Here is a 12,835-nt window from a genome sequence, read left to right on the forward strand (position 1 = left end):
TATCCATGCGTTTGTCTCCAGTAGGTTAAACTACTGTAACGTCCTGCTCACTGGCCTCTCCAAACGAGCGTTAAGACAGAACAGTACATCCACACACTGCTGCTCGGGTCCTGACTAGAACCAAGAAGTACGAGCACATAAGTCCAAGTACAAGTCTCTCTGTGGCCTAGCACCAAAGTACATCCCCGACATGTTACTGCCATATGAACCATCTCACACCCTGAGGACTTCAGGGACTGGCCTCCTGCTGCAGTCCTTCTGTAGTCCTGGTTTAGTCCTAGTTTAGTTCTGGTTCAGTCCTGGTTTAGTCCCGGCCTCCTGCTGGTGCCCAGAGTCAGGACTAAACATGTGGGATCAGTGTGTCAGTTTTCTTCAGCTAAAACCTGGAACAGTCTTCCTGAAGATGTGAGACAGGCCTCTACTTTGACAATGTTTAAATCCAGGCTCAAAACAGTTCTGTTTAGTTTTGATTTGTTGTATTGTGATTTTAATGTCTTTCTTATTCTGTAAAGCACTTGGAATTACTTTGTGTATGAATTGTGCTGTACAAATAAACTTGTCTCACCTAATAACAATGAACCAAGAACGGGACAGTGTGCAGGAGTCGTCTTGAAAATTTCATCCAGGTGCCTCTCCTCCAATGTCGCCCTGTCAGATTTTAAAGTAATATGTGACTATTTTTACACTAACAAAATGTAAATTTCTTGTCCAAATGACCACTGATTGGTTGTGAGTGTTTTTTTCTATGTTTAGATCCAGTCAATATAAAAAGGTGAACTTGTCTGACCCACTAATGCTTTTGAAAGCAGACTGAAGGACACTCTCCATCACTGCATCAGACGTCTAAGAGGCTTCTACTGATATTCTAATGCAGCTTTCACCACATAATGTTTTTTTTTTCCTCTCCTTCTAGTCAAAACATCACTCAATCCCGTATTTAAGGTGACAGGTTTACATGTTTTTATAATTCTGACTTGTTTTGGTGGTGTAGGACCTGTGGTATCACTTACCTGATATAAACCTATGATAAATAGGTTTATATCAGGTAAGTGACAGTTTGTTCTAAAACTGAATATCTCTTCGTCATCAACACGGAAAACTCCATCCAAAATGCAGGGACAGTTTACGTACAACAGACTCTGTGAACAACAGCGCCCGGCAACCTCACTGTTAGCGTCACTACTTCCTGTCCAGCTGTATCGCTATGAGGCTTTTGCAGAGTCATGTTAAAATGAATAAATATTTAAACATCAGGCAGTGGACAGGGAGCTGTGGGTGGATGTCACTGACAACAGGTTAAAAACTACACAAATTAAATGTTTTTTTTAAGTCCCTGAGTTGAATAGCTTGTCACATTTTAGTGGATGTTAAAGGTTTGTATTTTTACTGTAGTGGACAAGACTGTGTATTTGTCTTGTCATGATCTCACCAAGAATGTGTGGTTTTGTAAAGATTATGTCCAAGAAGCTATTTTGTTCAACATCATGCATTTAAGGCAATTCATTATTGTAGGTGGAGTAACTTTGTTCACATGTTTTGTACCTTTACTTTGAAGAACCCATATTATGGTATTTTTTCATTTGTTATGTTGTTTTTTTTTTTCATTTGTTATGTTATTTTTTCATCGGGAATGTGCCTGGAGTTGTGTTTTGTTTCATTCACATGTTTAACACACACTTTAACTTAACACTTTAACACTGTCTTTCTAAACACTGATGTTTGTTTCTCAATGCTAACGCTAATGCTAATTTTGAGGCATAATAAATATTAAAACAACACCACAAACTGAATATTCTACATATAAAAATAACTGGGTATTCTTTGTTTTAATTAATTTGATGTTTAATAGGTTTATTTTATGTTTTCCGATTTTAATCAAAGTAACCATTAGCTTTGAGACACAGTGAACTAGCTAGCAGAGCCTACTATTTTTCTGACAATTTATGGGGTCATAGGTCACATTTTTATATAGCACACAGACATTCATACACCAGTGTATGCAGACATTAGCATGCTAGTTGCCATTGGTTTTATAGCAATGGCAAAACTCAGCTCAGTTGTGAAAAGTGCTTATAAACTCATCATGGTGAATAATTAAGATGCTCTGAATGCATAAGGTAAGTGAGGAATAACTCTGGACCACTGCAAATGATTTAAAATTAACTAGTTCTGTTTTTCATGTTTTTAAGACAATAAAAATCAAGTACATATGAAATTAGTTATGAAATTAGTCGTCTAACCTGTTGCACTTTAATCTGTCTTCAACAACAGACATGTCAAAACTTCACCTGGACATTTGACAAACCTCTTCAAAATCAGGAGCAGCATTCCCGGGATTAACATGGGGGCGTTGGGATTATGGATTGTATGGAGAGTGGATTTTAGAAAAGACAGACACAAAGGACAGAGACATAATGATTTTGAATGGTGAAGGGTGGTGCCCAAGGGAGAATGTGCCAGAACACGCTTTATCGTCCCAATCAGGAAATAGAATTATAAAAACGAGAGAGGTTGTTTGAAAGGCAGACATGACGGTTCAGAGCTGCAGAGGTTAAGCACATTTGAAAGGCCCCCACTTCAGTTTGAACCTCCATAATTAGATTGTCTGACAAAAGCATCAGGGAGCAGCAGGGTGAGTGGTCTGTTCTGACTTTTGTTTTCAATTGAAGAGTTAACTTGGAAAAATAGAGGCAGTTTTCCATTGAGGTTTATCTGGCCTTCTGGTAATTTATTTTAATAGATTCTTTTTTCAGACCAAGGTTTAGTTTGTTTTCATACCTGACAAAAAAAAAAAAAAAAAAAGTAAAAAGCAAACATGCCCATGGGACTATAAACCGGGACGAGGGGGCTTTTTTACTCTCACACACTTAGGATACTGTCCTGAAGAAGTCGGACTGCAGATGGCGCTGTCGTCCTGCCTCCATATATAATGTATATAAAAATGGACATAGCTAACCTGCTAGCTGCCATTTTCCAAATAGCAAGTGAGCATTGGCGGGGTCCGGCTCCATCGACTCTGGCTCCAATTCACTTTATATTAGAAAACTGTCGCTCCTCTCTCTGTAACTGCTGCTGTCAGGCTCGTCATTTTGGTCCAAAAATGTTCATATTAACCCGCTCTACATGATCCTGGTGTTTTTATTTCGCTATTATGTCTGTGACTCAAGGTATGAACATTAATAACAGACATATCAGCTGCCAAACCAGCAGCGTGAGCGGGAAGGGGTGTTACCCTCAACAGCCTCGCTCCAGATTGGCTCTTTGGTTGCTATGATACTTGCTTTTGAAATTCCAAAAGTGAAACTCAACTCCAAATTCACCGCTATAACTGTTAGCATCGATGAGCTTCATTTGACTGAAGTCGAGCTCTATGGGTGACATCAAACTCACTCAGTCTACTTTTTTATTCAGTCTATGGCAACATGAAGTGTCCACTCTGAGGAAGATGGAGCAGTTGAAACTGTCAGGTATGAAAAACTAAACCTTGGTCTGGAAAAAGAATCAATCAAAATAAAAATAGAAACAATTTTCCAAAACGTCCTTTGCGTGCTCGTATACTGCAGGAGATCCTCAAAATGTTAATGCTTCGCCTGGAATGTTCCAAAGTATGGCATTACTAAGATACTATACTTACCTTGTAAATCTTATTACCTGTTTTACATTTACTCAAACATGCATTCTTACCTTGAATGTGGTCGCCTCTCTACAGATCTGACTGGTAACTTGTCTGGTCACCTCTTGCTTGTCTTTTAAATACCATTATGTGGAACATTCCCGGCAACTCGATGATATCTCCATGGAGACAGGCAGGTGATCAACCCAACACAAAAAAAAGTTAAGTATCGCATGTTTAAGTTTAGATTGAAGAAAAAAAAAAAAAAAGCAATTCTTACCTTAAGTGTGGTCGCCTCTCCACAGATCTGGCTAGTAACTCACTTGCTTGTCTTCATGGAGATATGTTTAAAGCTATACCGTGGAACATTCCTGGCAACGCAATACTATCTTGTATTCAAACATGCATTCTTACCTTGAGTGTGGTCGCCTGTCCGTAGATCTGACTGGTAACTTGTCTTTAAGTGCTTTTCTGTGGAACAGTCCCAGCAACTCAATGATATCTCCATGGAGACAAGCAGGTGATCGACCGTACACCCAAAAAGTTACATATTGCACATTTAAGCTGAATAAATTGAAAAAGTAAATACATAAAAATACATAATGTTGTTTTTGGGACTGGACACATGCATTTTCAGGGAGTAATCCTTGACTCCACAGGGTTACTACTTCATACTAGTTTTGTGCCAAATTGGGTAACTTTACTCTTTTAAAATTTGAAAAAGCAGCAGAGCAGAGCAGACCAGCAGAGGTTAAGTGGATTTGAAGGGGCACCACTTCATTTTGAACCTCCATAATTAGATTGTCTGACAAAAGCATTGGGATCCGCTGCTGCAGAGACTCCATTGTCCTGTCCCGACTTGTGTGTGTTATTTGCTCTCAAGAGGCTGAGCAAAAGTCAGCTCTGATTAAGATGTTTTATTTTTGCGGTTATAGAAAGCGTGAGCGAAGGTGTTTGGGTAAGACTCACTCAACCTGAACGATCCACTCTATAAAGTAACTAAAGGATCATGTCATAATGTTGTTTCCTCCTCAGAAATATACCTAGAGTTGTGTTTTGTTTCACCGTTTGTCTACATCTCCACAACTCAAAATGCTCTGTTCCACCTTGTGATGTCATTAAGTGGTAGTTTTCAAGTTAACATCTACCTTTTACATTTTGTTCAGCGACAGTTGGCAGTCCCAGGGCTGAAACTATCCAAATGATTCTAGTGAAAAAAACCCCACAATGTAGCACTTCCTGTATTACCACATGACATCACAAGGTGGAACTGAGTGTTTCCAGTTTGAGAGGAGAACTGTTTTGTGTGTTAAACATGTGTGAATGAAACAAAACACAACTCCGGGTATATTTTTTGATATATTGTAATATGGGTCTTTTCTTAACATCATCAACCCTATGAGGAACAATCATTATAATGGGTATTGGAGTTTTTATTTGTTTTATTTATTTATTTTTATTTTTTTGTTAATAACTGCTAACAATGTACCAAGCGTTAGAAATGGTAAGTTTGATGCTACACACTAATTTAGCCAAAAAATATATCAGAGCATCGTAACTAACTGAAGTAACTAACCCAATAACCTCACTGTTAGCATCACCACTTCCTGTCCAAGTTTATCTCTACGAGGTTTTTGCAGAGTCATGTTAAAGTGAAGACATATTTAAAGATGAGGCAGTGGACAGGGAGCTGCAGGTGGATGTCACTGAAAACATGATAAAAAACTACACAAATAAAATGAATACTTCACCGGAGGACACTTCTGTATTTAGAAAGAGACATGTTTGTGTCTCAATGCTAATGCTAATGCTAATTTTGTGGCATAATAAATATTTAAAACACCACAAACTGAAGTATTCTACATATAAAAATAATTGGGTTGTGTTGATTTTAATTAATCTGAATTTTAAGTTTAAGTTGTGCAGTTTATGTTTCAATGCTAATGCTAACGCTAATGCTTATTTTGAGGCATAAAAGATATTAAAACAACCCCACAAACTGCATTATACTACATTTTAAAAACAACTGGGTAGTCTTTGAATTATAATAGGTTGTTTATTTTATATTTTACGCTTTTAATAAAACTTAGCAGAAGCTCTGAGACACAGCGAGCTAGCTAGCCTGATGCTGCGCTTAGAGACTATTGGCTAAAACAGTTCCTCCTCTTCCCATACGATATTGATGAGAGCCATTTCAGATTGATAATGTGCAGGAGTCACGAATCAGTCTGGAGTGAGTCATGTGACCAGAAGTACGGATCATCTGCTCTGAGCTCAACTCGTCAGGTCTGCTCCACACCTCTGTGATCTGTCAACTGCTTGAGAAGACATGTGTTTCCCTTTTGTCTGATAGTCATCTCTCTCCCTCTCTCTTTCTCTGTCTCCTTCCTCCCATCTTTCACTCTCTTTGTCTCTCTCTCTCACACATACTTTCCCTCCATATTTGTCCTTCTCTTTCCTTCCATCTTTCAAGCTCTCTCTCCCTCTTCATGGATCATTCACTCTTTCCTTCTATCGTTTGCTTTTTCTCTCCATCTCTCTCTGTCTCTCATACACACTTTCTTTCCCTCCATATTTCTCCCTCTCTCCCTCCATCTTTCACCGTCTTTCTCTTTCTCTCCCACCATCCATTGTTCACTTTTTCTCTCCATTTCTCTATCTCGCACACACGCAAACAAACAAACACTTTCTTTCCCTCCGTATTTCTCTTTCTCTCCCTCCATCTTTCACGGTCTTTCTCTCTCTCGCTCCTGCCATCCATTGTTCTTTTTCTCTCCATCTCTCTCTCTCACAAACATGCAAACAAATAACCTCTCTTTCCCTCCATATTTCTCTCTCCCTCTATCTACCTTTCACTCTATTTCTCTTTCTCCCTCTCCATGGATCATTCACTCTCTCTCTCTCTCCCTTCATCCATCTTTCATTTTTTCTCCCCATCACCTTCTTTCTGTCTCTCTCACACACACAAACACTCTCTCTCTCCCTCCATTCATTGTCTCTTGTCTCATTGTCTCTTTCCCTCCATATATCCCCCTATCCCTCCATCCATCTTTCACTCTCATTCGCTGTCACCCCCCCCCCCACACACACACACACAAACACTCTTTCCATCCATATTTCTCCCTCTCCCTCCATCCATCTTTCTCTCTCTCCTGCACACGCTCACACTCTCTCTCCTTCCATATTTCACTTTCTTTTGATCTTTATCTCTCACCCTCCTCCTCTCCCTCTCTTTCTTTCCCTCTCTTCTTTGTTGTATGCGTTGCCGTGCGTCGGTCACTTTTGGGGAAATGTGTGCTTAACATTTGACTTGTTCTCAAATATTTTCTTTTTCTTATCACGAAGAGTTTATCTCAGCTGGAAGTGGAAGTAGAAGCAGATGTAGACCAGGGACCACAGCGGACTAGAGACCAGGGACTAGACCCGGGACTAGAGACCAGGGACTAGACCTGGGACTAGAGACCAGGGACTAGACCCGGGACTAGAGACCAGGGACTAGACCCGGGACTAGAGACCAGGGACTAGACCCGGGACTAGAGACCAGGGACTAGACCCGGGACTAGAGACCAGGGACTAGACCCGGGACTAGAGACCAGGGACTAGACCCGGGACTAGAGACCAGGGACTAGACCCGGGACTAGAGACCAGGGACTAGACCCGGAACTAGAGACCAGGGACTAGACCAGGGACCAGACCAGGGACCAGACCAGGGACCACAGCCAACGAGAGACTAGAGACTAGATTCGGGACTAGAGACCAGGGACTAGACCCGGGACTAGAGACCAGATCAGTGACACTTAACTATTGAAATTATTCTAGCTTTTGAATGGTCAAAAGTCCTCAATATGGCACCCATGGAGCAAAGTCCAGAGACTAGACCAGAGACCAGACCAGAGTCCAGAGACTAGACCAGAGTCTAAACCAGAGAAAAAACTAGTGATACTTTACTATTGAAACTATTCTAGCTTTTGAATGGTCAAAAGTCCTCAAAATGGCACCCATATCAGCAAACTGAGACCCATCAACAGATAAATATTTGTATTTGACCCATCCCTTCAGTGCACTCTTAAGAAATGTGCACGTAGTCTGTGAAATGAACCCAAGACCAAACTGTGAAAAAAAAACAAAGGACACAACACTGAAATTTCTACTTTATTAAGAATGCACATCGGCAGTCCTTTGATTTTCTTCACTTTAGGCTATTATTTTTACAAACTAGATATAAAAGAACATAAATAAATGACATAAGTTACATGTACCTAGAGCTCCTGGACAAAACAAGGCCAAAAAAGACATGGTCCGAACATGTACAAAATGTGGTTAGATCATATGGCATCTGAAGCATGACATTACAATATCAGAGTTATATTTTTTTCTTGTTTTTTTTGTTGTTTTTTTTTATTCTAAGCAAAGAAAAGTGGTGGTACAATACATTCGGGGTTCTCCTTCTTGCATATCTCAAACAGGTCCATTTTTCTTTCATTTTTCAACACTGGACAGAAAAATATTATGGAGTTGTATCTGTGTTAAAGTGCCTTTGACAGGGTTAGACCAGGTTTAGACCAGGTTTAGACCAGAGATCAAACAGGTTTAGACCAAAGATCAACCAGGTTTAGACCAAAGATCAACCAGGTTTAGACCAGGTTTAGACCAGGTTTAGACCAAAGATCAACCAGGTTTAGACCAGGTTTAGGCCAAAGATAGACCAGGCTTAGACCAGGTTTAGACGAGGTGTAGACCAGGTTTAGACCAGGTTTAGACCAGAGATCAAACAGGTTTAGACCAGGTTTAGACCAAAGACAGACCAGGTTTAGACCAGGTTTAGACCAGATTTAGATCAGGTTTAGACCAAAGATAGACCAGGTTTAGACCAGGTTTAGACCAAAGATAGACCAGGTTTAGACCAAGTTTAGACCAAAGATAGACCAGGTTTAGACCAGGTTTAGACCAAAGATGGACCAGGTTTAGACTAGGTTTAGCCCAAAGATAGACCAGGTTTAGACCAAAGATAGACTAGGTTTAGACCAAACATAAACCAGGTTTAGACCAGGTTTAGACCAAAGATAGACCAGGCTTAGACCAGGTTTAGACCAAAGGTCAACCAGGTTTAGATCAGGTTTAGACCAAAGACAGACCAGGTTTAGACCAGGTTTAGACCAAAGACGAAAGACCAAAGAAGTTTTCTTCACAAATTGCTTCTTGGTTGGTGTAAAGCTATAATCTATATTTACAAAAGGTATGATCCCACCACGATAAAAACCTGTCATGGCACTTTAAGGACGGAGGTGCTGGGTTAACGGAAACATTCAAGTTATTCAAAAATACAAATAAAAATAAGTCCGTGGAGTTAAACCTGGAAGTTTTGCTTTGTTGAAAAATAAAATTCAAAATGTCCCTTCTTTCAAAACGTTTCGGATCCTCTGTCTCGTCAGGTATGTTGCAATTTCACATTTTTTCAATATGGGGTTTGCACAGAGGTGGGTAGCATTTTCTTAAGTTAATAAATCACTTTATATAAATGGGTGTGAAGCAACATTTTTATGCAAGTAACAATATTTTTAACTGGATAGGTTTCATACAAAGGCAGTAAAAGTGACATCAGAATTTCAATCCAATATGGCCGACTTCCTGTTCAGTACTCCAATTCAACTTTAGGCTTGTCTCATGGAGCTGCATCACTGCTTTGAATTTCATGAGCGTACTCCAAAATTTGCCTGTTCCCACTCCCAATGGGCTCCAATTTGTGGTCGCAATGTTGAATTTTATAAAATTTTTTGTCTTGGCCGTCCGATCCTATACACCCATTTGAGTGTGTGTGTGTTTTTGTTTTGTTTTCCAGTGAAACTAAACACTAAATTAACTAGCTAACTATATTAATAGCACTGCCTACTGCTCCTAGTCCACTTTTTGTGCGGGAATTTTAGTGCAAAAACTCTCCAAAACTGAGTGTGCGCCGCCTCCAGTGGCCTTTGCGATATCAAGTACTACGTGACATCACACAGGACTGTCCCAATTACAGCTAGGTGTTTCTGAATACAAACGCCTGGCTGCAGGGACGGAGTTTGAAGTGTGGAGACCTGTTAGACCAATCACACTGTTCTTTATCCCTCCAGACCCTGCGCCTCACTCATTTCTTTACTTTTCCCAGTTTATCAGCTTTGAATTGTGGTTGTGGGCGGAGTTTAGGTGTTTAGTCCCACGTAAAATATAAAACGCACTTTATTTTTATATCATTGTAAAAATGTTTGTACTGCCACTGCTACCCACCTCTGCGTGTATTTCAAATTTTGTTAGATAAATGCTTTTGTTAAAACTGAAACACACCTTAAATATCTTCAAAAATAAAATACAAAATACAAAAAAAAGTGGGGCTCTTTTTTTTTCTTTTTTTTTACAATATATAAAAACAATACATCTTTGTTACGTCCTCCTACAGTGGCATCAAACACATCATTACCAAAACATAGACATTATTAACAATACTAACATTCACGCAGCCCATTCAAATCACCACCATTCAAACCAAAGCGTGTTACTTTACATGCAACCGAAACATAATTACAAAATAAAACGTGAACATTTCAAAATAAAAGCACATTATTTGCTGGAGCGGGTCTTCTGGATTATATTACATTCTGTTTATTGTCTTTTATTTTGAAGTCGTGAGATCATTTAAAGTAGTTCCAGTTCAACGCTGAGGGACCGATTTGACGACAGAAGCTGGCCTCGGGTTAAGCTTCGTCTTCTCAGAGTTTAAGAGGAGCAGGAGGAGGAGGGAAACGAGGAAGACGACATTTTTGTGGAGGAAAATCTAAGTATCCGGGCTGATTTGTGATGGATGGCAGCAGCTGTAGAGAGAGGAGAGAGAGGTTTGAATTAGTCACGCTGGTTTTAAATGTAAACAGTTCCTGCCTGCAAAATGAATCATTCTAATGTGAGCTCAGAGCACTGTTAGAACCAGGGTTTAGACGGCTTCCATTTTGAAACAAGGACTAAACTTCAAATGAACAAGGCCCTGAACAAGATTTTTTCCCATGTATTTGCTCAAAATCCATCTTACCCCAGTACAGATATAGTGTAGAAGCAGCTCTGCATTAAATTTTTGAGCATATTATTGTGGCAAACTCTGCTCTGGTTTCTGAGAGTTGTGGAGAAGAGCTTATAAACTCATCATGGTGAATATTTAGGATGTTCAGAATGGATAAGGTAAGTGAGGAATAACTTTGGACCACTGCAAACTGTTAAAAATGAAAAACGATAAAATTAACTAGTTCTGTTTTTCACATATTCATATTTTTTTTAGTGTCTCTAAGCAGAACCTGTATTAAAATTGTATTAAGTGTGAGAAAAATTCAATAAAAAGTAGATTTGGATACCCCAAGTGCACCCAGTCTATCTTTCTGTAAGGTAAAACAAAAACCATGTGGCCATTTAAACCTAAACTATAGCAGATCATTGCGTTCACATTTTTCACATTGTAAGTTTGGACCATAGACTGTGTAAAGAAGTGGACTAAGTGTTTGTGACGTCACCCATAGCGTCAAATGAAGCTCATCGAGGCTAGCGCTTATAGAGGCGAATTTGGGCTAGTGTTCCACATTTGGAATTCCGATCACGGGTATCATAGCAACCAAAGAGCCAATCCAGAGCGAGGCTGATGAAAGTAACACCCCTTTCTGCACCGCTGGATCAGCACAGAACGGGCACTTAGCAACGCTGTCAATCAAACCTGTTGCTAAGGCTCCTCGGAATGACCTCGGTAAAAGAAGGTGCCTGATTTGTCTGTTATTAATGTTCTTGATCTTGATCGACGGACACATTAGCAAAATAAAAATACCAACAAAATGACGAGGGGCAATGCAGCAGTTACAGAGAGAGGGGTCGAGTCGATGGAGCCAGAAGCACGCCCATGATCACTTCTTATTTGGAACGCGGGGGCTAGCAGGTTAGCTATGTCCGTTTATATATACAGTTTCTATTCATCACTTGGTTTGGAGCGATAGTACCTGTGGTAAAACTGAATACCTCTGCTTACGTCATCAAAAACATCAACAATTATATCCAAAATACAAGGCCAATTTACGCAAAAGGAAGGCAGTTAAGACCTACATTTAACAAAATACAGGTGTTGTCATTTATTTGTATTAGTCTAATAATGTGTAAGTCTGGCCCCTTGTTTACATTATGGTTGCTAGGTAACAGTTATGGATTTACCTCCCTCCTCTGCTGTCCAACCATATGCACTTAAAGAGAGGTTTTTGTACTGTCTATTGATTTGTTTTACATCAATATTACTTCTTCCACTAGCCCCGCTCGCTACATGGAAAAGTTGTACTGATCCAAATGAGTGACAGGCAGAACTAAAGCATCCAGGCTAATATAGATCTGATATCAATGCCACTGCACCACAATGTTTGCTTTAGAAATGAATTTTGACCTTGGAATATTGGAACAGACAGCCAGGGATCAAAATAAACATATGATAGGGCTACGCTGTTTATGTTAGCGACTGCGTTTGCATCCAAGTGCCACTCAAACCAGCTTAGCTCAATCAAAACAAGCTAACAAGCCAGAGAAATCAATACTGTGTCATGTTTTACAGGGATCAAAATGAAAGGGTATGCTGTTTATGTTAGCGACCATGTTAGCGTCCAAGTGCCAATGAAACTAGCTTAGCTTAATCACAACATGCTAACAAGCAAAATAATATGGATATGCTGTTTATGTTAGAGACCATGTTAGCGTCCAAGTGCCAATGAAACTAGCTTGGCTTAATCACAACATGCTAACATAGCAAAATAAAAGAGGTAATAGAAGGAGTATGCTGTTTATGTTAGCGGCCATGTTAGCATCCAACATGCTAACAAGCTAAATAATAGTGATATGCTGTTTATGTTAACGACCATTAGCTCTGTAACTAACAATTATTTTAGCGGTCATCTTGTCAACAAATAGGCCTACTTTTCTGTGGTACAAAGGGAGTATTATTGAACAAAATCTGAAATATTTTAAGGTGCTGTATCAGATGTTTACAACCTTATAAACGTGAAAAACAGAACTAGTTCATTTTAACATGCTAACGTACACTTCCTAATTATCGGACAGTAAATCGCAGCAGACTTGTTTTGACCAGAAGCTGCGTATACAATATATCTGTACAGCTCAGATACATGGGAAAAAAATTGAGTACAGGTCTAGGGTTTTCTGTATTACTCCCCTAGA

The 12,835-nt window shown here is 39.6% G+C and overlaps 1 protein-coding gene across 3 annotated transcripts in view; it reads right to left on the bottom strand.

The window, feature by feature from the left end:
• Nucleotides 1-1,175: 1,175 nt before the first annotated feature.
• Nucleotides 1,176-12,835, bottom strand: part of epha4l (eph receptor A4, like) — a 130,716-nt gene continuing 119,056 nt past the window's right edge. For 2 of the 3 annotated variants that reach the window (XM_055225779.1, XM_033976868.2), the window contains exon 18: nt 7,753-10,461. The gene's annotated coding sequence lies outside the window, so the exon portion shown is untranslated. Of the gene's footprint in view, nt 1,187-7,752; nt 10,462-12,835 lie in introns of those variants that run through there. The other variant, XM_055225778.1, reaches the window with a different exon arrangement.

This window comes from Periophthalmus magnuspinnatus, chromosome 13 (assembly GCF_009829125.3).
Source record: "Periophthalmus magnuspinnatus isolate fPerMag1 chromosome 13, fPerMag1.2.pri, whole genome shotgun sequence".
Taxonomy (NCBI): Eukaryota; Metazoa; Chordata; class Actinopteri; order Gobiiformes; family Gobiidae; genus Periophthalmus; species Periophthalmus magnuspinnatus.